Raw genomic sequence first — 12903 nt, 5'->3', positions numbered from 1 at the left:
CGGGGGGAGGGGGTAGATTAATTGGGGGAAGGGTTTTCAGGAACTATTGTAAAGGACACAGACAAAACCAAGGGGGAGGGGGGAAGCAAGGGAGGGAGGGAGGTTTGGCTGAAGTGAAAGAGAGTGGTGGGGGGAAAATGCAGACAACTATAACTGAACAACAATAAAATAATTTTTTCAAAAATATTTGGGCTACACAGGGAAAAAAAAAAAAAGAAGGCACATGAAGGAGACTATATCAACACATATCATAATCATTCTGACCAAAATCAGTGATAAAGAGAAAATCTTAGAAAGTAGCCGGGGAGAGGGAGGGAAACATGTTACATCTAGAGAAACAAGGATAAAGATATCAAATTTCTTGCAGAAACAATAGAAATGAGAAGACATGGCACAAAGATCTAAAAGAAAAACTAACTAGAATTCTATTCCAACAGAAATAGCTTTTTTTTGTTGTTAGTTCATGTCTTTTATTAACCCATATATAGTTACTTATCTTGTTTTGTTAAAGCAATAGGCCAGACAATACTTGCCACAGTAATGTCTGTCAAAGTGGCTGCCAAAAAATTCCAGCACCACATTCATCTGAAGGGAACGTCCAATGAAGGCAATTGACTTTGCTATTCTTATCCATCTTGTAGTATTTCAGGACAACCAGCTTAACCTTTTTTCTCTTATGCTTATTCTTCTAGGCAGTGGTGTTCAAGACTTTCTCTTCCTTTGCTTAGTACCACCGCCAAGTCTCAACACAAGATGAAGAGTGGACTCCTTTGGAATATTGTAGGCAGACAAAGTACATCCATCTTCCAGTTGCCAGCTAGCAAAGACCAGTCTCTGCTGATCAGGAGGAATTCCTTCCTTATCCTTGATCTTGGCCTTGACATTTTCTATTATATACAAGAGCTCACCCTTGAGAGTGCTGGTCTTCCCTGTAAATGTTTTGATGAAAATCTGCACATCTTGGCATTGGTTCTACTGCAGATGGTAGATCAGAAAGTGAAAATGTATTTTCAAAATAAAGGCTAAATAAAAATTTTAAACATATAAAAGCTGAAAGAATTAATTATCAGCTGACAGATCTACACTATAATAAATGTTAGAGTCCTTCAGACAGAAGGAAAATAATACCATACAGAAACAAGGATCACTGCAAAGAAATGAGCAGCACTGGGAGCAGCAACTACATCAGTCACAGTCACGATCATCTTCTTATTATTTAAATTACTTTAAAAGATAAGTTAACTTTTTAAGCGAAAATAATACCGGTGTAGTGTGGCATTTACAACATGTATAATCTTGACAATCATAGCACAGAGGGAGGAGAGAAATAAAAATATACTACTCATAATTTAAGGCTCTTATACTATCACTTGGAGGCAGACTATGATAACAAAGATATATAAATCCTGTAGACATTACCAAAAAAAAGAGAAAACTATCCTCATAAACACAGATGCAAAAATTCTTAACATATTCTTCAGCAAACAGAATTCAACAATATATACAGAGAGAATAAACCCATCATGACCAAGTGGAGTTTGTCTCAGGAACGTAAGGCTGCTTTAACATCTAAAAATCAATCAATGTAATTCAACGTATTAAAAAACTAAAACAGAAAATTTTATGATCGTTTTGACAAAACAAAAAAGAATTTGACAAAATGCAACATCCATTCCTATTAAATATCTCAAATGAGCAGGAATAGAAGGGAGCTTCTTCACCTAATCAAGCTCATATATGAAAAAATGACAGCTGATATTATGCAAACAGTGAGGAGACTAAACACTTCCCCCTGAAAATCAGAAACAAGCAATCTGATGTTCTACTCAACATTATATCAGAGGACATAGCCAGTGCGATCAGGCAAGGAAAAGAAATAACAGGCACAAAGATCAGAAAGGAAGAAGTAAAACTATCTTTATTAGCAGATGACATGACGGTCTACGTATAAAATTCAATGGAAGCTACAAAAAAGCTGTTAAGAATAAGGCAGCTTAGCAAGGTGGGAGAATTCAGTGTAAATATACAAGGAGGGAAAATATACAATATTGTTGATATGCAATATCCTGGAGAAAATTCCAGGAAAAAAACCTAAAATTTATTTATTAAAAAACTGTGTATTTATTCTCACATGTTTAAACTTCAGTCTCCTTCAAAGTGCTCTCCATCTGATGCAACACATCTTTCTTTCCACTGCTCCAAACGGTTTCTGAACTCATTGATTTGGATGCTGCGCTCTTGTTGTTTTTTGTTTCACCTCTTCCACAAAACATTTCCCTTTCAGGACTTTTTTCATCACGGGGAACACGAAGAAACATAAAAGGTCGCTTGGGGTGAGATCAGGTGAATAGGGAGGGTGGGGCACAGGAGTCATGCCGTTTTGGGTCAAAACTGCTGAACACACAATGTGGTGTGGGCAGATACCATCCATCACGAAATGGGCAAGAGTCTTCAAAAATTTTTCACTGAAGCCAGACAGAGCCTCTGTCAACAATGCAAGCTGACAGACTGATATACATGGGCTCCTAGAACATTCGCCTCGCAGGAGAAGCCTGTATTACAAGGGGCCCACCAGAATTCCAGTTTTTTGGGGGGCCACTCCTTGTACAAAAATCATTTGTATTTGCATATACCAGCAACAAACCATTGGAAACTGAAATTTAAAAAGTAACACCACCACCTTACAGCAGTATCACTGAAGCACATTAATACAATGTATTATTCAACCTTAAAAGGAAGGAAATTCTAGCACATGCTACAACATGGATGAAGCCTGAACACATCATGGTAAGAGAAAAGAAGTGACAAAAGAGTAAGTACTGTATGACCCTACATCTATGAGACATTTAGAGAAGTCAAATTCAGAGACAGAAAGTAGATTGAAGGGGCTGGGGTGGAGGAAGAAATGGAGAGTTACTGTTTAATAGGCACAGAGTTTTAGTTTTGTAAGATGAAAAAAGTTCTGAAAACGGAGGGTGATGATGACTGTATGATAATATGAATGTACCTAACAATACTGAACTATACACTTAAAGATCGTTGAAACAGTAAATTTTATGTTATGTATATTTCACCACAATTGAGATAAATACAATTTTTAAAAATTAAAAAGAAACAGCCCTAGCTGATGTGGTTCAGTGGACTGAGTGCTGGTCTGTGAAGTGAAAGGTCACAGGTTCGATTCCCAGTCAGGGCACATTCCTGGGTTGCGGGCCAGATCCCCACCTGGGCAGCGTGTGAGAGGCAACCATGCATTGATGTTTCTCTCTCTTTCTCCCTCACTTCTCCCCTCTCTAAACATAAATGAAATTGCTAAAAAAAAAAAAAAGAAAAGAAATTAAACAAATACCATAAAAATATCCTTTACAATAGCACTGAAAAAAATATGTGACTGCTTAAGGATATATCCAACAACAGATGTGAAAGATCTACATACTGTAAACTACAAACAATTAGTGAAATTCTTAAAAATCTAAATAAATACAGAGATCTACAATGTTCATGGGTCAGAAGGTTCAGTGCTGCTAAGATGCCCATTCTCCCCTAACGGATCTATAGATTCAATGCACTCGCAAACAAAATACCAGTGGGGGGGGCTGTAGAAATTAATAAACTGATTCTAAAATGCATGTGGAATGCGAAGAACCTAGAATAACTGAAGCAATTTTGAAAAGGAAGAACAAAGTTCAAGATCTTACCCTGATTTCAAGACTTACTATAAATCTACAGTGATCAAGATAACGGGATAAAGAAAGATAAATGCATCAATGAAACAAAAGACAGTCCAGAATTAGATCCACACATATATAGACAATTGATTTTTCACAAAGGTGCAAAGGCAATTCCATAGAGAGACAAGTATTTTCAACAAATGGTGCTCAAACAACTTGAATACCTACATTAAAAAACTCAACTTCAACTCATAACTTTTACCATATACAAGAATTAACACCAAATAAATGAGAGACCTAAATGTAAAACCCATTAACTATCAAACTTGTAGAAGAAAACCACAGTGCTTTGGGTTAGGCAAAGATTTCTTCAACATGACATTAAAAGCACAGTGTGCATGTGTGTGTGTGTGTGTGTGTGTGTGTGTGTGTACACACACACACACATATTAGAATGTCTCAAATTAAAGAGACTAATTATAACAAGTGTTGACAAAGAAGTGGACAAACGAGAACTTTTATACATAATAGGCAAGTGTATAAAATGGAAAACAGTCTGGCAGTTTCTTGAGTTAAATGTACACCTACCATATGATCCAATCCAACCATTCCAGTCCTAAGGATTTATCCAAGACAAATAAATAAAAAGCATCTGTCCATACAAAGACTTCAACAAATGTTCATAGCTTTATTTGTAATAAGCAAAAACTGAAAACAACCCATCAAAAGGTGAATGAATGAAGAGACTGTGGTATATACACACAATGGAATACTACTCAGCAATAAAAAGGAACAAGCTATTAATATCTGCAACAGAAGATCTCAAATGGATGGATCTCAAAATAATTATGGTCAGTGAAAAAAGCCAAGCAAAAGAAAAGAGCACACGCAGTGTGGTTCCATTTACATAAAACTCGAGGTCCTATGAACTAATCTATGGTGACAGTGAGCAAACCATTCTGTTACCTGGGGAAGCAGGGATGGCAAAGGAAGGGTGAAATGAAGATTATGGAGGGGCCCAAAAAAAACTTTTGGCGGTTTGGGAATAATGAGTATGTTCATTATCTTCATTGTGGTGGTGGTGGTGGTTTCATGGGTGGAGACATATATTAAAACATTAGCCCTGGCTGGTATGGCTCAGTGGATTGAGTGCCGCCCTATGAACCAAAAGGTCGCCGGTTTGATTCCCGGTCAGGTCAGGGCAAATGCCTGGGTTCTGGGCCAGGTCCCTGGCTGGAGGTGTACAAGAGGCAACAGATCCACATATCTCTCACACACTGCTGTTTTTCTCTCTCCCTTTCTCCCTCTCTCTCTAAAAGTAAATAAATAAAATATTAAATTATGTTTTAAGTATGTTCAATTTACCGAATGTCACTATACCTCAATAAAACTATTACTAAAAACAAACAAAAAAGCACATCATGTTCCAAAATAAAGTATAAGGCAGGAGGGTAACTGTGGGCGTAGGAGCCAAAGTAAAACATCTGGCAGCAGTGGCCCCTCTTCCCCCAAATCTGCCAGCCAGGGCTCCTGGGGAGGTGGGCACCAGACCAGTTCGAGCCCTCTGCACTCAGGACACAGTAGGGAAAGGCATGGCCCCGGGCACAGACAAGGAAACTGAAGCCCAGAGACATTATCTTGCCCCAGGAGTTACATAGCTAATAAGTAATCTAAACCTAGATGTGGCAAAATCTTTCTCCTCATTTTCAGCAACCAACAAATTGAAAAATGTCGGCGTGAAATATAGGGTGAAGGTGTGTGCTTGTGCATATGTGTTTAGAACCGACAATTTTTCTGCATTGAAGCCAGAGACAGAACCAGTCTGACCATCCCAGAAGAGCTAGGCAGAGTGGACACAGCAATGTGAACTTCAGGTGCATGAATGTTTGGGGTGGCAGTGAAATAGGCAGGTGGGGAATGAAGGTGACAGACAGGTTTGGGTTTGACTGAGGGGCAGGCTAACCGGCTCCTCCAGCGCAGTCCCAGCAGCTGTCTGCCTAGCCACCACCACTTCTCTGGTTCCAACTATCTCCACCCTGCCTGCTTCAGACAGGGGTCAGGAAGCCATGTGACTCTGAGCCATACCTTGGGATCGGGCAGAGATGGGTCCCACCTAAGGCCCTGAGGCAGGCAGCAATTCTTCACACCGTCCCCAACCCCAAGGACCAGGGAAGCAAAAACCCAGACAGTACCACATTAAAGGTGAGCAGCCCTAGGAGGACCCATGGGTACAGAACCCACGATGCCAGTGCTGCCCATCTGTCCACCTCCACAGGGTGAAGCTGAGGTCTGGGCCACAAAGGATGACCAGAGTCCAATGGTGTAGATACCCTGTCCTGTCCCCCGCCCCCGTTCAGGCTAGGGTCCTGACAGCCCAGGGACAGAAAGCCTACCCAGGAGCTCTCTACCCTTCTGCCCACTATTCATCCTTGGATCTGAGCCCTCAATATTAATCAGCTGTGACAAGAAGGTGTGACAGGAGCAAGTCAGGCTCGTGCCCAAGTCACTGGCTGCCTCAGCTCACGTGGGCAACAAGGCTGCAAGATAAGGTTCTGTTTACACAACGCTGCCTTCTTCCCTTCTTGGAATTGAGACAACAACCTATGCCGATTGCACCACCCCAGCTATGGCAAGAAAGCACCCCTATCTCCACAGGTACAGGGATGACTACCTCCCCTACAACCTCGACCTGGGGCTACCCCTCCTCCCTCTGCCCAGGCCTGGCAGCCACCCAATCTCACCTCCAGTCTAGACTCTAAGGAAATGCCCCATCACTCTAGTTGGCATATACAGCACTGGGGGAAGTCCTGCTTCGCTGTTGAAAACTGCACCGCTTCCTCTCTCCCCTGGTTTAAACACAAGAGAGTGAAAAGGGGCAGTTTGGAGAACACCCGCACCTCAGATAACTGCACCCCCCACCCTGATTCCAAACACACCAATTCCAGATGAGAGCAGAAATGGACTTCCCTACCTTCTGCTGTCTTTCTGCGGACACAGCTTCAATGATGTCCAGGCTGAGATGGCAGAGGAGGATCCAGCAGGACACAGACGCTGTCAGTGTGCTTCTGCTCTCCACTTCCCAAACCCCTACATCTTGCGTTCACTTCAATCCTGGAGAGATCCTGGTGCTGGGCTGCCAGCCTGTGGGGTTACCACCTCCTCCGCCGCCGGCGCCTCCGGATCCTGTGCCCCTCAGGGGGTCTCTCTCCTTCCTGGGACCCCTTCCCGTCTAGAAATGTTTCCTGGACAGCCCGCACCACCTGTCCCTCCTGCACCCCGGGCAGCCAATTTGCTTCCTGCACCCCCAGGCGCCCCTCCCCCTCAGGCCCCCGAGGCCCGACAGGCCGTGCCCTCCCGACCAGCTCGAGTCTCCCTCGGCGAGCCGGGGCCTCTCCTAGAACCACCGCCTCCCGTCTGAAGTGCCTGCAGCTTTCCCAGTACAGCCCGCCCTGCTCCCCAGAACTTTCGAGCCCCTTCCCGCGCTCCCAGGCGCGGTCCTCGAATTCGGACTGCCGCAGCAGCCGGCGTGGGCTCCCCTCCCCCCGTTCCTGCACCCCGGCGCGGACCTCCCCACGCTCCTGCACTGCGAGGCTGCTTCCCTTCTCCTGATGCTGCTTGCGGGCCCCCAGCCCCTCCTCCTGCACCACAGGCCAGCTCCCCGAGCCCGTCCACAGCGGCGGGCGCCTCCAGTCCGCGCCGTCCGGCGTCCCCCACACCACCCCCAGGCTGGGCTCTCTGCCGCGGCCGCCCCTCTCCTGCACCCCCGGGCCCACCCCGCCCTCCTCCTGAACTGCCGGACCCACGCCCCCCTGCTCCTCCACGCCGAGCTTCAGCCCGCGGAGGTGCTGCGGGCCCCAGCTGAGAACCCCGACCCGGTGCGGCTGCTGCTCCGGCAGCGCGGGACTAAGTCCGCCCCGCTCCTCTTCCGCGAGCCGCTGGGGGTCCCCCGCCCACACTGCCCAGCGCACTCGCTTGCCCCCCAGAGGCCGCGCGGTCCCGCCTCTCCAGATGGTGCTGCCCTCGGCGCTCGCTCACACCACCCCCCGCCCAGCTCTTACCGCTCCCTTCCCTCGTGGAGAGGGCTGCGGGGTCACGTCCCTCCGACTCCCTGACCCACCCGACTTTCCCTGCACGCCTCCCCACCCTCTCCTCCGGCGTCGACGTCCGCCCAACGGACGCCGCGCCCTACGCCGGCCCCCGCAGGTGCTGCGGCCCCGCACGCCGGCCAGCGAGCCAGGAGCGCCAGCCCTCCCGCCTGAGTTCCTGGAGCCCACCTGCGCCTGCGCTGCCGGAAGGGGGGCGGGGAGGCGGGGCCAGACCGCCCTCTTAAAGGGCCTCGTCCCGTTTACTCCTCCTACTCTCGTTCTTTCGTTCCCCTACGACTCCCACTGCTTCATTTCACCTCAGTCTCCTCCTTCAGGTTGTGCTGGTGCCTTCCTGTGATGCCAAAAAAGGAAACGGAGGTGCAGCCTAGGGTAGGGCGTCCACACTGAGAAGGTGTAGTCAACCACACCCAGTAGAGGAGCACTGAAATAGGAGTCTTGAATTCTAAGTAGCAGTTCAGCTGTGCTGACTTACCATGGGACAGTGTAAAAGTCACTTCCACCTGGCCAAGTTTGCTAAAATGAGGAGGTTGTACAGTGGATTGAGCGCTGGCCTGCGAACCAGCTTGATTCCAGATTAGGCACTTGCCCTGGTTTTGAGCCAGGTCCCTAGTTCGGAGCAGATGAAAAGCAACAGGTAGATGTTTCTCTTCCTTTCCTTCTGTCTAAAAATAAATAAAATCCTTAAAAAGAGATTGGATTACAAAATTTACAAGGTCACAATCTAGTGAGTGTTTGACTGCAGAGAGGAATTTTAGTACTAATCTATTTTAGTAGTAAATCTGGGCCCATCTCACCCTTCCTCAAAGGGTACTCAAGTGTACTTCAACAAGGGAGAGCGCTCTCAGCCTAGGCCAGTGACCCTTCCCTTCCTGCCGCGAATACTGACAGGAGTTCCAGGCCAAAAAAAAAGTGGGGGCCTTCCTCCCTCCTACACTACTCCCTCTTAGACCCTGTTCTCCCTGCGCCCTTCCAGAGAAAACTTAAGAGCTCCTCCTCCCAGTGACAGTGCAGCCTGCATGCTGGAGGCAGCCTCAGGATGAGGAGTTTAGAACCCAGAGTCTTAGAGCTAGTTGGCCCTGATACTGGCTCTCTCCAAAATCAGACATCAGGGAAGTGTGTTTAAGGATGGCTCTTACTACACTCCCACTGGCCAGACAACAGTAAGGCAAAGAGAAGGCCGCATGTTTCAGACACCTATGGGGAAGGAGGCAGGGCTGGACTGGATGGATTTGGCTGATTGCCTCTCTTACCCCTCGAGGTGGGCAGAGCAACTTTCTACTAAACCATTTCATAGCAGTGTATGTAACAGCTGCCCTTCCCCATGGAGCCAGGGCTGCTGAGCAGGAAGTGAATGTATCCTCCCTGCGGCAATAGAGGGTATAGGATAGGAAGGACTTCTGACCCCACGGGTGGGCAGTCAGGCTAAGGTCTTTCCCGGTCTTGCCGAACCTCAGGGGAAAAGTCAGGGGGAAGGAATCTGAGGGGTCCTCTCCCCAACCTCCCTCACACTACGTCAGTAATGACACTTGCTAAAGTTTTTGGAGCCTTCCTATGGCATTTATTCACATCCAACCTGCACTTGGCATTTATTCACATCCAACCCCTACCATGACCCAATGAGGTATACATTACCATCCCCATTTTACAGATGGCAGAACTGAGACTCTACATGGGTAAGTAACTTGCTCAGGGGTATTCAGCTGATACTAGTGACACCAGGATTCAAATCCAGTTTTCTGACTCCAAAGTCTGTTCTGAACCACTAAGACCTAACAAAGCAACGCCAAACCCAGGAGCCTCACTTTGAGAAGCATTAGTTCTAACTAGATTTTTAGAGGTCCAAAGATGCAAACAACTGATTCGGAGCAAGCTTCTCTGCAAGTAAATCAAGCTCCAAATCAAACAAAGCAAGAGATCAAAGTACCTGCATGCTGGTCAGTCCTGATAGGTGATTCATTAGAGGAGTCCAGCTCCCCAATTCTCCCGCTTCTCCTCCTGTTACTCTCAAGAGCCAAATGCACCCCAAGTGTAGTTATCTTCAGCTTTAGGGTCACAGAAAAGAGGCCTCCCGCTGTTTCCCCATCCTGCCTCATCTCAGCTCCTGGACTCTCCCCACCAACCACCATATTGAGCACTGGAGCTTTGCTGGGAGAAATCTCTAAGGCTGTCTCCTCCTCTGCACTGTTCTGTGACTCCAGTATCAGCCCTCAGGGAGCTGTCAGCAACGGAGCAAATGACAGTCTAGAAGCATAAGACTCACAAGATTCAGGAGGTGGCTGAAGCAATAACTCCAACCCTCTAACGTGCCTGTGCCAGCCTCCTCCCAGATTTGGAATTTAAGGAGAGCTGCCCGCAGCAGCATGACTCTGCAGGGAGAAGGGCTTGTCAGGTCTAGTTCTAGGCAGAGGTTTGTGATTGTGCCCTTAAGAATCTCCACTGAGACGGTTGCACTGCCGGGAAGGGAGGGAAGGGGACTTAGGGTGGTGACTGCAGCCTGACTAATATTTGAGGCAGGTGCTTAGCCAAGAATGGTGGATGCTGCCGAGTGCTGGAGCTGAAAGTATTTTTGTTCCGTTTTGTTTGCTGAAATAGAATTTTGTTTTTAAACGACTATAGGAGGAGAACTTAATTTTGTGGGTTTTGACTGGCTTGTTTTTTAATGAAAGAGAATAGAGTAGAAAATATCAGAATGTATTTTTTGAACTTTTTATTGAGGTATAACACACATCCAGAGAAGTGCAAAAACATGCAAATTTTACAAAGTAATATATCCAGCACCTAAATCAAGAAACAGAACCAGCATCTGAAAGTTCCCCACCTCTCCAGACTTATTAATCTTCTAACATGCCCTTTGTTGGAGAGGAACAAACTTTCTTCTACCTCCAAGGTTCTTCTGGCTGCTCTAATAATCAAACAGATATGAGATAGATGAGCAAGAGAAAATAACCAAATTTAATGCATACATGCATATGGGAACCCTACATATGTGAGAGTCGGAGTCCCCACGTGCAGAAGAGGTTCAGAGACAGAAAGGGAAATTGGTGTATAAAGGACATCCCAAGCTAGGGATGAAGTCATGTACCTTAGGGACTTCAAAGGGTCATTGCAGGATGACAAGAAGAAAAGACTTGTTAGTAAAAAGAAGTTTGCCCTGCTGGAGTTTCTCGAAGCTGAAGCTAAAATTGCCTTTAGCTCATCTTGGGGTGGTTAGTTCTGAAGTCTCATAGCTTCATATTAATGACTTTTAACCTTCTAACCTCCCCCCATACAGAATGTAAACTTCGCGAAGATGGGGATTTTTGTCTGAGAACAGACTGGCACAGGCACTAGAACAATGCCTAGCACAAAGTAGGTGCCAGCAACATCCACTGAATGAATGAGCGCATCGCAGGGAGTAGAGATATTGCGACATTGTTTTATTGTACATGCTATGTCTTGATATGCAATCTATTTCTTTCTGTAGGTCACGGTCAAAAACTTCTGCAAGCCACTGCCCCAGCTTGAGAACTTGTGGAGGCTGTGATGCAGGCCAGGGCGACAAGCATGGGTGAGGCAGAACTATATGCTGAGATCCACGCTTCTCAAACTTCAGTGTGCAACTGAATGACATGAAGATCTTGTTGAAATGCAGATTCTGATTCAGTGAGTTGGGGAAGGGACACTGAGATTTCTGAATTTCTATCTACCTTGTAGGTAGCAAGGCTTTGGACCCAGAGATTCTCAGTAGTGCTGCACATAAGAATCACATAGGAAGCTTTCAAAAGCACTGATGCCCTATGCCTCACCCCAGAACAATTAAATTGGAATCTCTGGGGTGGGGCTCAGCATCCTCAGGTTTTAAAACCTCCCCAGGTGATTCCAATATGCAATCAGAAATGGCAGGTGCTTGACTCCCTAGTGTCCCCCAACATGTAGAAAATGCCAGAGCTGAGATGGGAGAAAAGTGAGGTGTGGGATCAGGACTGGTATACAAGCAGACAACCTGGTTCGATGAAGGGCAAAAGATTTCTTAGGAAGGAACCATTTGCCTCTGAGTGAAGTAACGGGAGGGCTATCTGAAGGAATTCTTAGGCACGGGGCTGTTTGCTAACCCAGGCTGTGTCCTCCCAGGACCAAGAACAGACTGTGCCTTCACCCGATCGAACAAGTCAGAACTCCCGCCAGCTGCTTAAGGGGACCAGGCTCACATGCCCCCAAGCAATTGTTTCAAAACCTTACTAGGGCAATGGGAAGAGATGCTGCCAACTGCTCCCACATGTATGCCCCCTCTGCCCAGCCAGAGAGAAAGAGCCAACTGAGCCAAGAGATTACTAACCCTGAATCTGCACGCGCTCTTTGGGAAAGAACTCCATAGTCCTGGGCCCTGACGCCCCCTGGAGGACACCTAGAGTTGAAGTTGGTGACCAATGTCCAGAGTGAGGTACAACCATCTAAGACATAGCCAGCCCAATATGCATAATCAATAAAATGTACTGGGAAAAACAAGACTAAACCTATGAAGTACTGGCTCCTTTTATTCACCTACTCCTATTCCTCCATGAAATCGGGCTTCCCCTGGAACTCACTGCATTAAGGTTAGAAATGTGAGGCAGTCGAGGCTTTACCATTAAACAGTGAGGTATTTTTTTCACTTTTGTACCTCCCTGCTATTCTTTTTTTTGTTTGTTTAAATTATCCCACTTTTTTAAAAAAATCCTCACCCAAGGATATGTTTTCATTGATTTTACATAGGTAGCTCACATATTTTTGGTGGGACAGTCCTGCTGTTTGTAATAAAAACAAATGACCAGTTAGATACCCACACGCAAAATAGAAATCTACACACAGACTATATACTATTTACAAAAATTAACTCAAAATGGTTCATAGACTCACACGTGAAGTGCATACCAATGAAATTCCCACAAGATAACAGAAAATCTAGGTCATGCTGGGTTAGGCAATGACTTTTTAAGATAAAACACCAGAGGCACAATGAATGAAAGAAATAACCCAATTAAAAAGGGGGCAACAGATCTGGACACCTCACCAAAGAGATACACACGTACTTCGTAAACAAGGATATGAAATGATGTTCAACATTATATCAAGGAAATGTAAATTAAAAATGAGATACTACTACAGAG

The 12903-nt window shown here is 45.9% G+C and overlaps 1 protein-coding gene across 6 annotated transcripts in view; it reads right to left on the bottom strand.

Moving 5' to 3' along the window:
* TNK2 (tyrosine kinase non receptor 2) overlaps positions 1-7414 on the bottom strand; it is a 39919-nt gene extending 32505 nt beyond the window's left edge. For 4 of the 6 annotated variants that reach the window (XM_053672863.1, XM_053672858.1, XM_053672860.1 and 1 more), the window contains exons 1-2: positions 6643-7414; positions 6413-6517 (exon numbers count right to left, since the gene is read on the bottom strand). The gene's annotated coding sequence lies outside the window, so the exon portion shown is untranslated. The remainder of the gene's footprint in view (positions 1-6412; positions 6518-6642) is intronic. The other 2 variants (XM_053672859.1, XM_053672864.1) reach the window with 1 other exon arrangement.
* Positions 7415-12903: the final 5489 nt, after the last annotated feature.

This window comes from Artibeus jamaicensis, unplaced genomic scaffold (assembly GCF_021234435.1).
Source record: "Artibeus jamaicensis isolate MK-2021 breed Jamaican fruit bat unplaced genomic scaffold, CSHL_Jam_final contig_793, whole genome shotgun sequence".
Classification (NCBI taxonomy): Eukaryota; Metazoa; Chordata; class Mammalia; order Chiroptera; family Phyllostomidae; genus Artibeus; species Artibeus jamaicensis.
This window is presented reverse-complemented; position numbering and strand designations above follow the sequence as displayed.